This window comes from Aquarana catesbeiana, linkage group LG05 (genome assembly GCF_042186555.1).
Source record: "Aquarana catesbeiana isolate 2022-GZ linkage group LG05, ASM4218655v1, whole genome shotgun sequence".
Lineage (NCBI taxonomy): Eukaryota > Metazoa > Chordata > Amphibia > Anura > Ranidae > Aquarana > Aquarana catesbeiana.
In genome coordinates, this window is record NC_133328.1 from 349,477,375 (window position 1) to 349,492,765 (window position 15,391).

Consider the following 15,391-nt stretch of genomic DNA (forward strand, 5'->3'; position numbering starts at 1 on the left):
AAATAAAATATGGGGGGGGGGAATTGGCAAGTAAATGAGTAGCCAACATAAATCCATGTTGGATGACCCCCAAATCAGCTTTGGCTCGACACTGATGTCCTAGTTTAAGACAATTGTCTACTCTATCTGACATCAGCCAACCATGATGGAGACAGGTCCCAAAACCCAGTACAAAGTACCTTACCACAATGGGGCGAGTACTCATAAGTGGGAGACAGTAACTCAACAAGCTAGAAAAGAAAAAAGGGGGGGGAGGGAGCCCAAATGGCATAAAAATAAAATCAAATATAAAACCCCAATAACACTCATAGCAACGTCCTAAAAACTAAACACGAACAAAAGGGAGGTGTGTCACGGCTCGAGAACTCTGGTGACTCTCACGCACGGTTAATGAAACTATTAATGTCCCACTCGACATTCATACCGTGTGGCGAGAAACACCTAAGCTCGTATATCCAATAAGTTTCAAGCCGTGACACACCCCTAAGACAAGATTATGTGTTGTGGGTTGGTGTGTATTTTGATATTTTTCTATCACTGTATTTTGATATTTTTCTATCATTGTGCTTAATAAAATTTATGTGGATAATCATTATACGAATTCCAGTATTTCACTGGTCTATCCTCAATGAAGAAATTCTTTGGGCTTTTTTACCCTTTTTTATATGTTGACTAGTTTTTATTTCAGAGGATAACCACCCCTAGAGGTTTTTCATAAGGATGTATATATATATGTGTATATATATCTATTTTTGTAACTTAAAACCTCAGGTTGACGGTGAAAGCGGACCTCTTTAGTGGGTAAAGCTATGTGTAAAGCTTAATTGATTAATCCCTCTAGATCCGTTCTAAACTGGATAAGTCCTGATTCCGTTTTTTTTTTCTTCATGTAAATATCAGACATGAGTATTTACAAACTGGGTTTGATATTGCATTCCGATGGGGTGAAGTCACCCCCAGAAAAGCCAAATTTTGAAGATGCACACAAATAGCCAAATGTCAACATGTGCTAGCTGCCATCCCGGGGGATCAAGGGACGTGTTTTGGGGGAGCAACCCCTTCCTCTCAGCTACTTTATTATTGAGGAAGGGGTTGCACCCCCAAAACGCCTCCATTGATCTCCCGTGATGGCAGATAGCACATGTTGACACACTGTGTGCCTCTTCAAAATTTAGCTTTTCTACTATTTGACAAAAAATGTTAAAATTGTAGCACACCAAAAAACAAAGGGGTTTGGAGGGGTTTTAAACTCTCTCCAAAACATCAATGATGTTCTTATTTTTTTGAAGAACATCATTGATGTTTTTCTTGATGTTTTCCAAGTCCCTATTACACCCCATGATCTCCCCAATCAGGATCTGTGCACTTTCCGAGGTGAAAGGATCTGGATCCACAACATCACGATCACCTAAAAAGATAGAAACCAAAAAAAAACATGTATTATAAATATGCCGGCATCCAACTCTTACCTAAGCCTGTGGTCGCAGACACTCACCTGTTGTGGTGCCAATTTCCACCACGTCTTCCTCCTCCGGCTCTTCTTGTCTTGGTTGGATTTCCCCTTCTTCCAGAGGTGGGGGGTCTCTGGTCTCCTCGGATCAGAGGTGTCCTCAGAGTCTTTTCTCCCCTATGTAAAAAAAAATGGTATACTTAGCACACAGATATTTGAGGGAAGAACTATAAATATGAAACATTGCTTGGAAGTGGGGTACAATTGTCTATTTTGGCAGAGTTCCAAGATGTAGGATTTTTAGTGTCCTTTGTCAAGCTTCAATACTTTACCTGTTTTGTACAAGCTTCACAGATGGAGACACCCCTATAGTATACACTGGATCACCTGTGTGGGCCCCCTAATAAAAAGGGTGTTCTTTTGTCCCACACTAGTGCTCCAGCGTCCAGATGTCTAAACAGCTCCTGAGTGTCCTCTCCTTACACAGAATCTAGTTTGCATTTCATTCTAGTAACAAACCCATCTACACAACCAAATTATTTTCAGACAAGTAGGCCCTAAAAATTGTGGGCAAATGCATATGGCCAAAACAATGGTGTTTTATAGGCCGAAAGAAAAATGTTTGATACGAATGAATAATGTGCCCATGAACATGAAAGTTGACATTTTAAACTGGATAACAGTTAAGAAAAGCACATGGAGCAGCAAGAACGTAATAACCACAAAAAGAATAGGAACACAGCACAACTACTTACTTTTTTGCAGCACTCTCCGGATCTTTCTGTACTGCTCGTGCTCTCTTAATTTCAGGTCCGACCACCGCTTCCTGAACTGATCTTTCGATCGCCGTACCCTGAAATTCCGGTGCAGACTTTTGACCACTTTTTCCATTATCTTGGCATTTCGGACATTGGGGTTGGGGTAAGGTCCATACTTTCCATCATAGTCGGCCCTCTTCATTATGTCGACCATCTCCAACATCTCCCCAAAGGACATATTTGATGCCTTATATCCCCTCCTTCTGGATCGGGACATTTCTGGCTCTGGGCTTTTCTCCTCCTCTTCCTCGTTGGTGTAAATATCAGACACCTGCTCTGACTCCGCCATGTGCTATTCCCCACTGCACCGAACGAGAAGGGGCGAGGAATAGACTAGAAAGAACGTCAGGGGTGGGCGGAGTTTCACGCATGCGCAGTGTCTATAAAGCATAACACGCGTGCGTAGTACGTACGATCTGTGAGCGGAGGAAGGAGTAACGGAGGCGCCGATCATGATAACGAAGGTAAGATTTAACATTGGGCCTATACTGCTTCTAGATTAAGGCCTGTATTTGCACAAGTTTAAAAGACTTTAGGCTGACATTAGGGTTTGTCTTGTGTTGTGTCTTGCAGTGAAAATGGATATCTTGAAAGATGAGGACTTTATGGCAATCTTCATTGATATGTTCAGGGAGCTGCCCTGTCTGTGGCAGATAAACTACTATACTATACTATATACTTATATATACTATAAGAACCAAACAAAGAGGAAGGCAGTGCTGGATAATTTGTTGGAATTTGTGAAGAAGGTGATCCCCACGGCAGACATCACCTATTTGAAGATCCTAATTGGTGGCCTGAGGAGCACTTATCTAAGGGAGCACAAGAAGGTCCAGGATTCCCAGAGATCAGGAGTTGCAGATGACATTTATGTCCCCAGGCTGTGCTACTATGACAGGCTGCATTTTCTGGCAGGTCAGACTGAACCCAGGTCAGCACTCTCCAGTCTTCTTTCCAGGCTCCCCCCCAGCTGAGGCTTCTGAAGCCCAACCTGGGCCTTCCAGGCAGCAACATGTGGAGGAGCCCAGCTTGAGCCAGGTATAGCATTCCTCTAAATATTTCTGGTTGTCCCATCAATTATGTTAACTAGATGTTAGTTTGGAGTACTTATTTCTGATTGTGATTGATGAAGCAAAAACTAAAACCATGTCCCTTTTTCATACACAGGGAAGTCTCAGCCAGGAGGTGGCCGGGCCAAGCAGGCTGCCTGATATCCAGGTCCCTACCCTACACCTTCAAAGACAAAGTGGCAGGAAGATGAGTAACCTGGAGGAGGCTGCCATAGGCCTATTTTGGAAGGCTACAGAGGCCCTGAGAAGCCCCCACATTGTGGAGGAGGACTTTGCTGGCCTAACTGCCTGCAAAATGCTGCAGATGGAGGAGGGCCAATGACTCATGTGTGAGTCCTTAATTTTGGAAGCTCTCAATAAGGGGTTGAGGGGCCAAATAACATGTGCTATACACATTTGTAACCTCACACATAGTCCTCCTCCTCCTCCAGGTCCTACTACTACTCCTCCTCCTCCTCCTCCTGGTCCTACTACTCCTCCTCCTCCTCCTCCTCCAGGTCCTACTCCTCCTCCTGCCACATCTCCAACACCAGAGTCACAGCCGGGAAGGAAGCGTGGAAAGAAGACCAGAGAGTGATGACCCTGGGTCCAGTCTGGTCTGGCAAAAGATGCAGCCTCTTGTAGTAGCACAGCCTGGGGACACAGATGTCATCTGCTGCTTTCCGGATCTCTGGGACTTCTGGACCAGACTTCACTCCCTTAGATATGAACTCCTCAGGCCACCAATTTTGCAGGAAAAGAATTGATGTCTGCCCTGGGGGTCCAAGGCTTCGCCAATCTCTGATGTTTCTCCAGCGTTGCCTCCCTCTTTGTTTGGTTCTGAGCCCTTAATAAAGGATTTTTGGTTTCAATTATACTCGCCTATGTGTGTTTTCCTTAAAAAAGGACAGTTTGTTTGTGAGGAGGTAGGTACATTTCAAAAATACAATGTGAAATTAACAAGGGACACCAACACCAAGCAACCTTCTTGAGATTAAATAATACAAGATAATAATGGTGTTGTGGTAACTTGACACACAAAACACACACAAAAATATTCTGGAGTCAAACTAAAAATAAAATAAAACAAAGATCAGCCTTGAAAAAAATACAAACCAAAACAAAAACAAAAAAACAGCCTTGAAAAAAAAAAAAATAAAACAACAAAAAAGAAATTTTGTCAGATGTGACAAATCAAAATATATTAAGGGAATGACGAAAAATAATAAAGAAAGAAGTTTGTGAGAAGTCTGTGTGAATATGAGCAGCAAAACTACTTCATTCTTCTCACATTATAAAGAAGAAGAGAGTGCGCTGTATTAAACAATTTTTTACATTGCAGCGTGACGAAAGTGCTGTATCCATTGTGAACGCTAATTTTACCAGACCGAGCTGTTCTGTCTCGGAATTTCTTCTGAGCATGCGTGGCACTTTGTGCGTTGGAACTGGCCACACATGGTCGGAATTGACGCAATCGGATTTTGTTGTCGGAAAATTTTATAGCCTGCTCTCAAACTTTGTGTGTCGGAAAATCCAATGGAAAATGTCCGATGGAGCCCACACACGGTCGGAATGTCCGACAACACGCTCCAATCGGACATTTTCCATCGGAAAATCCGACCGTGTGTAAGGGGCATAAGACAATATGAAGCACATCCATTTAAAGTTACGGACAGACAGCAGGACAGCAGATCCTGACACACCAGTATCATAATAAATCCCCAATAATAAATCTGACACTCTGTGTCAATATCTGAACACTCGAAGAACAAGTTCACTGATAGATAATATGTTCTGTCAGAGGGGAATGAGATAAAAGATGGTGTGGCTACTGAATCATCCCACATTAATTTAAATTAGTTAGCCACATCTGGCATTCACACACACAGGAATTAGGTATAGGAGCAGGAGGCTGTTTACATTTACCAAAACACAATGTTAGTAGCAAACAAATACATTTATCACTGCATAAGAAAGATCAAGGTGCCTGTTATACAATGCTACCAGGTCCCAGAGAACTCACCAATAGGGGAGTGACCTAGGTAATAATTCTTACTTATGGCACAAGTGTGCATCCTGTCATTCTGAGTAGAGTTGCCTGGTCTAACAAATAAAAGGTGCCTGCATTCTCTGCCATCTATTGTAGATAAAACCAGACCACTAAAACCAGACCGTCTTGCGCAATAATAAAATCTTAGGGCAATAAGGACGGACCTAAAAATTCCTATCCACTTTGGTTTTAATGAATACATTATAAATTACAGGTCAGTGTAACATAAATATTTTAGGACTGATATGCTTTATTAACTTATTTGATCACTAATTCAGTCAGCAATAGGGGAGCGACTTGGGTAATAATTCTTACTTAGGGTGTCAGTGTGCACCCCAACATTCTGAGGTCAGCTGTCTGATCTATCAAATAAAAGGTGCTCTCATTCTCCGTAAAAGTTGTAAAGCAAATAAACCACTGTCTTGTGCAATACAAATAGAATCCAATTTTATTAAATGTATATACACTATGTTGCCAAAAGTATCGGGACACCTGCCTTTACATGCTAATGAACTTTAATGGCATCCCAGTCTTAGTCCGTAGGGTTCAATATTGAGTTGGCCCACCCTTTGCAGCTATAACAGCTTCAATCTTCTGGGAAGGCTGTCCACAAGGTTTAGGAGTTGGTCTATGGGAATGTTTGACCATTCTTCCAAAAGCACATTTGTGAGGTCAGGCACTGATGTTGGGTTTAGGTCAGGACTCTTTGCAAGCCAGTAAAGTTCCCCCTACCCCCAACTCACTCACCCATGTCTTTATGGACCTGATGTGCAGTCATGTTGGAACAGAAAAGGGTCATCCCCAACTGTTCCCACAAAGTTGGGAGCATGTAATTGTCCAAAATGTCTTGGTATGCTGATGCCTTAAGAGTTCCCTTCACTGGAACTATGGGGCCAAGCCCAACCCCTAAAAAAACAACCCGACACCATAATCCCCCTCCACCAGATTTCACACTTTGCACAATGCAGTCAGGCAAGTACCATTCTCCTGGTAACCACCAAACCCAGACATGTCCATCGGATTGCCAGACAAAGAAGTGTGATTCGTCACTCCAGGGAGCATGTCTCCACTGCTCTAGAGTCCAGTGATGGCATGCTTTACACCACTGCAAACACTTAGCATTGCACTTGGTGATGCAAGGCTTGGATGCAGCTGCTCGGTCATGGAGACCCATTCCATGAAGCTCTCTACGCACTGTTGTTGTCCTAATATGAAGGCCACATGATGTTTGGAGGTCTGTAGCTATTGAGTCTGCAGACAGTTGGTGACTTCTGCGCACTGTGGACTTCAGCATGGGCTGACCCCCTCTGTCATTTTACGTGGCCTATCACTTCATGGCTGAGTTGCTGTTGTTCCCAGTTGCTTCCACTTTGTTATAATACCACTAACTGTTGACCATAAAATATTTCTTTCACAAATGTTTGTATAAGTAGTCTGCATGCCTAGGTGCTGGATTATATACACCTGGGGCCATTGACATGATTGGAACACCAATGGAGACCAATGATTTGGAGGGGCATATATAAACATATATATCTCAAGTAAATATTTATTCTATTTTGTCCATCAACTGAAATAAGTTAATTAACATTTAACTTATTCCTCATTAATACTAGTAAAATCCATTTATTTAGCCCTCTAAACCAAATCACTGATTTTTTCCAGAGGGCAGAGGGCAGAGACAATATTTAGCCATAACAAGTTCGCTTAGACCAAAATAACTTAGACTCTTTCTACAGAACAGACTATACCTTTCACGTGTCCACACATTCTTGCATGAAGCTGAAGCTGAAAAAAGACAGTGAAGACAGAAAACATAGCCTGGCTGAAGCCATGTTCAAAATTCACCAAAATATTCCTTTTGTTTTCACTTCATGATGTTGTCATAGCATAGACTTAATGAAACAAATTAAATTGTTGGGGATCACCAGAGACATTTACTAAAGAATCAAGGTCTCCTATGCTGGTAGTCAGAGTACAGGACAGGATTCTGGTACCAGGAGTTCATTTATCTGAAAGGGGATGCAACCAGAGAAGCAAAGGTGTGTTGATAACAGTAAGCTAGAGGTACTCTGTATCTTTAATAATATATCTTTGTTTTTGCTATCATTATTATATATATGAATATATAACCCAAGTCAGCATTGTGATCGCAGAATTCTATGTGAGGGCCACCTGTTCTTCCAAAATACCTTCAGTGCAATTTTGCAGCCATAAGTTAATTGGAAATTCACCAAAAATTAGTTCACAAATTTTATTCAGATATAGGCATATACCTTACATGTGTCAGTAATTGTATAAATTATTGCAAACACACTTAAATAACATATATATTTCCTAGGGCAGTATGGATGGAGCTAACAATTCATATCTACTTTGGTTTTAATGAACACATTATAATTTACAGGTCAGTGCAACAGAAATACTTTAGGACTGTTAAGCTTTATTAACTTACTAGATCATTAATTCAGTCAGACTCATTTCGGTCACAAAAATTAATTGCCATAATTGAATACCATCATAAGTACAATAATTAAAATATGCTCTTGGTGCTGTGGACTGTAAAGGTGTGTTTTTAATCAAGTTCAAAGAGTTTTATAACTGAATCTCTTAAAAGTGGTGCTTGACATTCCCTTCTCTAAAATAAATTATTTTAGAAAACCAAGAATAGTACTGCATTAATATGCCATTTACAGGAGCTCTGCAAATGAGAGAACTTTGCCAACAGAAGATCTGTCTAACAGAAAAATTCACCAATGCATAGGTCGATTCTGTCTGCAGATATGCAAGTAGTGTTTTATATCTTGTTGGATAGGTAGAATAATGGCCTTGACTATATGTATGGTCACATTTTTGTTAGTCATTAAAATATAATATACCAAAAAATTACACAGCAAAATACAAGAGCATATTACAAAACTTTACACTATCAAACAAAATGTTGTCCAATATTCAAATTATTTAAAGGTGTATATATGGAATAAAGACTACTTGTTTAAGGCTTCAGCTTGTTATCCAGGCATTGCTGTAGCTCACCACTTCACCTCTTCATTAGTAATATTATTACTAATATTTAAATCTGGGAACCTCTTCTGCCAGCCTTTTTTTAACAAAAATGGAGTAATCCTAAACGCACCCACTGCATTACCTCTTAAAATGTCCAGGAGCAGGACAGTTTTAATTAACAGGATTGGGCAGAAATGTGAGAACCAGCACTGGCAGGTGTTTTACGTTAAAAAATTAGGAGACTGCAGATAAAAAAGCGGTGCAAAACTTGCCAGAGGCAGGGAAATTTCACTGGGCAAGACTAGAATGAAATGTACTAGAGACATTATGCATAGGTAGGTGTTCTACTAAAAGAATTAAGAGACCACAGATGATAAAGAGGTGTAAATAATGCAGAGGCAGAACATTTTAATGAGCAAGACTAGGATGAAATATATTGTACTACAGACACAGTGCATAGGCAGGTGCTTTACTACAAACATTAAAATATTACAAATGATAAAACTATGTTCCCCGCCAAGCAGCACGTTCCAGCTATCACCCTTAAAGGCACAGATGTACCCATATGGCGATTCACAGGAATGAACCACATTGCTGATGTATATCGGCGTGAGCCGGTCGTTAAGTTGTTAAAACTGCTTGTGGCTGTAATGTATTGTCGGATCCCCGCAATATGGATAAAAATTATTGAAGGAAACGGTGTGGGTACTTTTTTTTTACACTTTTTTGGTGAATGAGTAGGGGTACAATGTAAGTGATACCCATTCACATAGGAGGAGGTGGGATCTGGGGGCCCCCTTGTTAAAGGGGGCTTCCAGATTCTATTAAGCCCCCCACCTGCAGACCCCCACAACCACTGGGCAAGGGCTGTGGGGATGAGGCCCTTGTCCCCATCAACATGGGGACAAGATGTTTTGAGTGGGACCCCAAAGTACCCTCCCCATGTTAAGAGCATGTGGCCTGGTATTTTTCAGGAAGGGGGGCGCTCTCTCTCTTTTCCTGCAGACTGCCAGGTTGCGTGCTCAGATAAGGGTCTGGTATGGAATTTAGAGGAGACCCCCACGCCATTTTTTTTTGGCGTGCGTTCCCCATAAAATTCATACCAGACCTGAAGGGCCTTATAATGGTTGAATTAAAATCTGACTTACAAAATATTGGTGAATGTATAGATACTATTGAATACAAAATGGATGACACAGTACAATGTGTGAATCAGAACGTCACCATAATTTCATCATTGCAAGAAAAATTAGATCTGGCCAATGTTAAAATTGAAGATTTAGAAAATTGCTTTAGACATCATAATTTTAGAATACAGGGATTACCTGAATCAGTGGTGGACTTGGAAGTCCACCACTGATGCTACAGGATCTGATTCCTGATATTTCACTTCACCATCTTGAAATCGACAGAGTACATTGTGCCCTGACAGCCCCTAGATTGGATGGCTTACCCAGGGATATCATAGTAAAATTACATTTTTACAATATTAAGGAGAAACATTAAGATATTTGCAGATATCTCTCAACCATTCAGAAAAAGACAATCGCTAAAACCATTGCTAACTCGCTTGACTGATTATCAAATCAAATATTGCTGTCATTTCACTTCCGCTTATTTATTTATTATTATTTATTTATTTCAAGTACTTATATAGCGCCGTCAATTTACGCAGCGCTTTACATATACATTGTATATTCACATCAGTCCCTACCCTCAAGGAGCTTACAATCTAAGGTCCCTAACTCACATTCATACATACTAGGGACAATTTAGACAGGATCCAATTAACCTACCAGCATGTCTTTGGAGTGTGGGAGGAAACCGGAGTACACCCACGCAGGCACAGGGAGAACATGCAAACTCCAAGCAGGTAGTGTCGTGGTTGGGATTTGAACCAGTGACCCTTCTTACTGCTAGGTGAAAGTGCTACCACTACACCACTGTGCCGCTTATCCTTTTTTACGTGGGCAAATCTCACTCATTCGCCACTTTTCAGGAAGTAGAAAATGTTTTACTCAGCTTGGGTCTCATCTCCAATGATTCTTCTGTGAGATTTCCAGTTCGCCCACTCTCACCCCTGTGGTCCAAACAAGGTGGTTCTTCATACAAGAATATCCATCCTTTTACTGGTTGATCTGGATGATCACCAATTCTTCCATTTATTGATACGACTTGTTAGCAAATAACTTGAGTCTCCAGATTTTTACAGGTCAAGCTATTTGAGACTTAACCGACTATTCTGATTTATTTGCTTTTTTTTAAGCTGTTAATTTTAATCTTATATTGAACATGGTTATATTATTTTGATTATTAGGTTCTGCCTGCTCTGGGAATATATCAGCTTTCTTTATTCATTTTCTAAAGGAAAAGGTTTGGTGTGAACACGCATGCCATTTCTAATAGACATGTGCACACTGAAATATTTCGTTTCGGAATTTCGTTTTCGTCTCAAAAATAAATTTATTTAGTTACTCCCGAAATTCGTTTTTATTTATTTCGTTTTTCGTTAAAAATTGCATTCGTCCGAAAATCCAAATTAAGGTCGAATCTGTCATTGAAGGCTTATGGTGTCTGTCGAATGTTCAAAGAAGATTCGACGGAGCAGCTAAACTGTACAATGCCGTATAGTTTACCTGCTCCGTCGAATCTTCTTAGAACTTTCAACAGACACCATAAGCCAAAGTACGTGTGTACTTAGTTCTAGCTATTTTACTGCTCCACCTCTTTGGTTACAATCAGCCAATAACATTCATCATCATCATTATTTTTATTTATCTTGTCTCCCCTACGTCGAATCTTTCCTCCCCTACGTCGAATCTTTCCTCCCCTACGTCGAATCTTTCCTCCCCTACGTCGAATCTTTACTCCCCTACGTCGAATCTTTTCTCTCTACGTCGAATCTTTTCTCTCTATGTAGAATAATCTTGGACTAATAGAGCTAAGGTTAGGCACATTCGACCACAGGTTTGATGGACACAGATTGTTATTGTCATCATCATGTCGAATCTCCTATCTATATCGAACTGTTGTAGCAACGAAAACGAAAATAAAGCATTTGTTTATGTCGGATCTTTCGTTTTTCGGACTCTGCACTTTCGTTATCGTTTGTTAAAACGATAACGAAAATACCTGAAATTCGGACGAAAACGAATGCACATGTCTAATTTCTAAGTGAGCTTACCAAGACTCGATTGGGAGCGGTAACCTCACACCAATTTATGGGAATGTTATTTTCCCAAAATTGTAGGTTCTATTTATTTATTTTAGGTACTTATATAGCGCTGTCAATTTACACAGCGCTTTACATATACATTGTACATTCACATCAGTCCCTACCCTCAAGGAGCTTACATTCTAAGGTCCCTAACTCACATTCATACATACTATACTAGGGACAATTTAGACAGGATCCAATTAACCTACCAGCATGTCTTTGGAGTGTGGGAGGAAACCCACGCAAGCATAGGGAGAACATGCAAACTCCAGGCGGGTAGTGTCGTGGTTGGGATTTGAACCAACAACCTGTCTTACTGCTAGGCGAGAGTGCTACCTACTACACCACTGTGTATTATTGTATTATTATCCAAAATATGTACTGGAATTATACATACGTTACTGGAAATTTTCCAATTAAGAGTACAAAACACTCTCATCTTAACTGCTCCTTCCTCCAAATTTAACAGATTAACACACAATGTACAAGGCTTTAATCCTCTGACTTTAAGCACAACAGCCTTTCAGTACTACCATAAGTTAGCTATAGATTTATTATTCCTACAAAAAAACTTACTTTTCCCAAACTTCAAATCCTAAATTTCTACATGCCAAATATCCCACTTTCTATCTCTCTAATGGACCAGAAAAAAAAAGAGATGTGGCAATATGTATAGCTAAACATGTCCCTTTTAATACTACTGTAGTACTTAAGGATGAGGATGGGCAATACGTTATGATAGTTGGTAAAATTTATGAACAGACCATTGCTCTGATCTCCTATTATGCTCCAAATGTAGGTTAGGTGACATTTTTTGAATCTATGTTAAATATGTTGATGCCCCATATAGACCTAATAGATATTTGAAGAGATCTCAACCCCACAGTTCAAGATTTTACTTTTTATTCTCATGTACACAAAACTTACTTTAGAATAGATCATCTACTTCAGCTGCCATACTTGATGCATCGTGGTCTGTTCATTCTCCAGTATGACTCACGTTATCAAATATGTGGTTCAAACCTAAACCCTCCTCTTGGCGCTTGAATGCCTCCCTACTTTATGATCCTTCTATCTATATTGAAATAGAATCTGCCATCAAACAATATTTTAATGAAAACCTCTCCCATAAGATTTCCCAGAATGTTATTTGCTCATAAAAGCCACCATTCATGGCAAATTAATTCAAATAGCCTCTAGATCGAAGCGGATTCGTGAACATACAATATTAAAACAAGAAACAGATCTGCAGAATATCACTTATGAACAAAAAAAATAATCCTCATCTAGATCTACGACATAAAATTGATGCAGCATGTGCTATTCTAAATCTTAGTCTTACTACCAAAGCAGAGAAATATCTACGATGGTCTAAACATTGATTCTGTTCAGCTGGAGACAAACCATCTACATTGTTGGCAAGAAAACTCAGCCCTCGTTCATTTAACTCGACCATACCAAAATTGCATTTGAAAAATGCTAATTCAACCCAAAATCCACAGCTTATAGTCCAATAATTTTAATTTTTTTATTCTAAACCTTATGCTTTTTCAGATTCATTTTCCACCATTCATGCTGATAAATTCTTTCAGGATCTCTCGCTCCTGAGAATTCCGAAAGATCATAAAGATTTAATGGAAAGTGATTTTTCAGATTTTGAAATTAGATCAGCAATTAAAAAATTTAAACCATCTAAAGTACCTGGTCCCGATGGATTTTCTGGCTTTTATCCATGTAATCCCTAAATCGGGAAAAGATCATAGCAATTGTGAAAATTTTCACCCAATTTAACTTATTGATGTGGATCTTAAGATATTAACTAAAGTGTTAGCAACAAGATTAAACTCATTTTTATTTCAATATATACATCTGGACCAGGTTAGGTTTGTTGCTACTAGACACGTTCCTGATTAGACCCAGAGACTGATAAATATAATTTTGGGACAACTATGCATGCAGATGGGAATGCTAGTATCATTGGACCTTCATAAGGCCTTTAATTCTGTGTCCTGGGACTACTTATTTTATGTATTAAAAAGTTATGGGTTTTTTTATTGACTATACTACGGACCCTTTATAATACTCCCACTGCCAAAATTATTGTAAAAGGTTATAGTTCGTAAATTATATATATTTGCAGAGGTACATGACAGGGATGCCCCCTTTCTCCCATGTTGTTTATCTTTGCTTTGGAACCCTTGGCAATAAAAATCAGAAATCGCCCTGATATTCTAAGCATATATTGTGGTGACAGAGAACATAAATGTTATTATGATATTCTAATGCTCCTCTCCTCCCCGATAACTTCGCTACCCAATCTATACCCAACACTGCAATACTTTACTGACATTTCTGGTCTTAAATTTAATCATTCGAAATCAGAAGCCTTAAACATCACCCTCAATACAGATCCTGTTTAAACTATACAATTACACTTTACATGCACCAGGATTGCAAGGAGGTTTGGGGCTACCAGATTTAGTTAAATGCTTTCATGCATTAGCTCAACTAACCCATTTTCATTCACAGTCACCACAACACTTGTGGATGAAAATTGAATCTTCTCTTTATCCATCAAAACCAATTAGCCATTTATTATGGCTACAAAACAAAAATAGGCCTCCTATAATGTGTCCTACACTTTCCATTTCTTTCAGTTTATGGGACAGACTAAGTAAAGCTCATAAATGTATTTCTCCCCATGTTCCTTTAGCTCCCTTGACCGATAATCCTTCATTCGCCCCAGGTCTTAATGCAGTAGTTTTTTCTTAGTGGACGAATAAAGGTTTATTATGAATTGCTGATTTGTATGACCATGGAGGTATTTTAACAATGCAAGCACTCTAATGCCCCGTACACACGATCGGACATTGATCGGACATTCCGACAACAAAATCCATGGATTTTTTCCGACGGATGTTGGCGCAAACTTGTTTTGCATACACACGGTCGCACAAAGTTGTCGGTCACATACACCAGGTACGACGAGACTATAAAAGGGCAGTTCAGAACCAAGCGCGGCACCCTTTGGGCTCCTTTTGCTAATCTCGTGTTAGTAAAAGTTTGGTGAGAGACGATTTGCGCTTTTTCAGACTCGTGGCTTTCAGATCATTTTCTGCTGTTCAGTTTGTGCCTGTGGGTTTGTATCTGGTCTTCAGTGTGTGCAGCAAGTACAATTGACTTGTCATTGTGTTCTTGTTCATTCGTTACTGATTTTCAGGTCACTCTTCACAGGCCTTGCTGTTCTTCAGTGCGTTTTGTTACTGCGTTCTGAGCAGCTGACCGTTTTCTAGCTATGTTGCGTATACGTACTCCTCGTAGAGTTTGTGCTGTGTGGGGGTTTGGTGTTGGGGTCCTTACCTTGACACAAGCCCAGTCCATGAACAGGGTGGGGAGGAGTTCATGGACCAAGAATTGGTTGCTCCAGCATGACCATTTCTGTCACATGCCTTTGCGCCGTGAGATCCGTGAGAATAATCCTGATGATTTCAGGAGCTTTCTCCGGGTGACGGACCCCATATTTCACCGTTTGTTGGCTTTGCTGACCCCCTATATCAGCAGGCAGGATACCTGCATGAGGCAAGCCATCACTCCGGAGCAGAGGCTCATCGCCAACCTGTAGTACTAAGCGATGGGGAGAAGCTTGCAGGACCTTAAGTTCTCGACAGGCATCTTCCCCCAGGCTCTGGGGATCATTATCCCAGAGACCTGTTCTGCCATCATCCAGGTCCTGCAGAAGGAGTATATTAAGGTAAGATTGTTATCCTTTAACATCACATTTTATTGTATTTAATGTTTGAT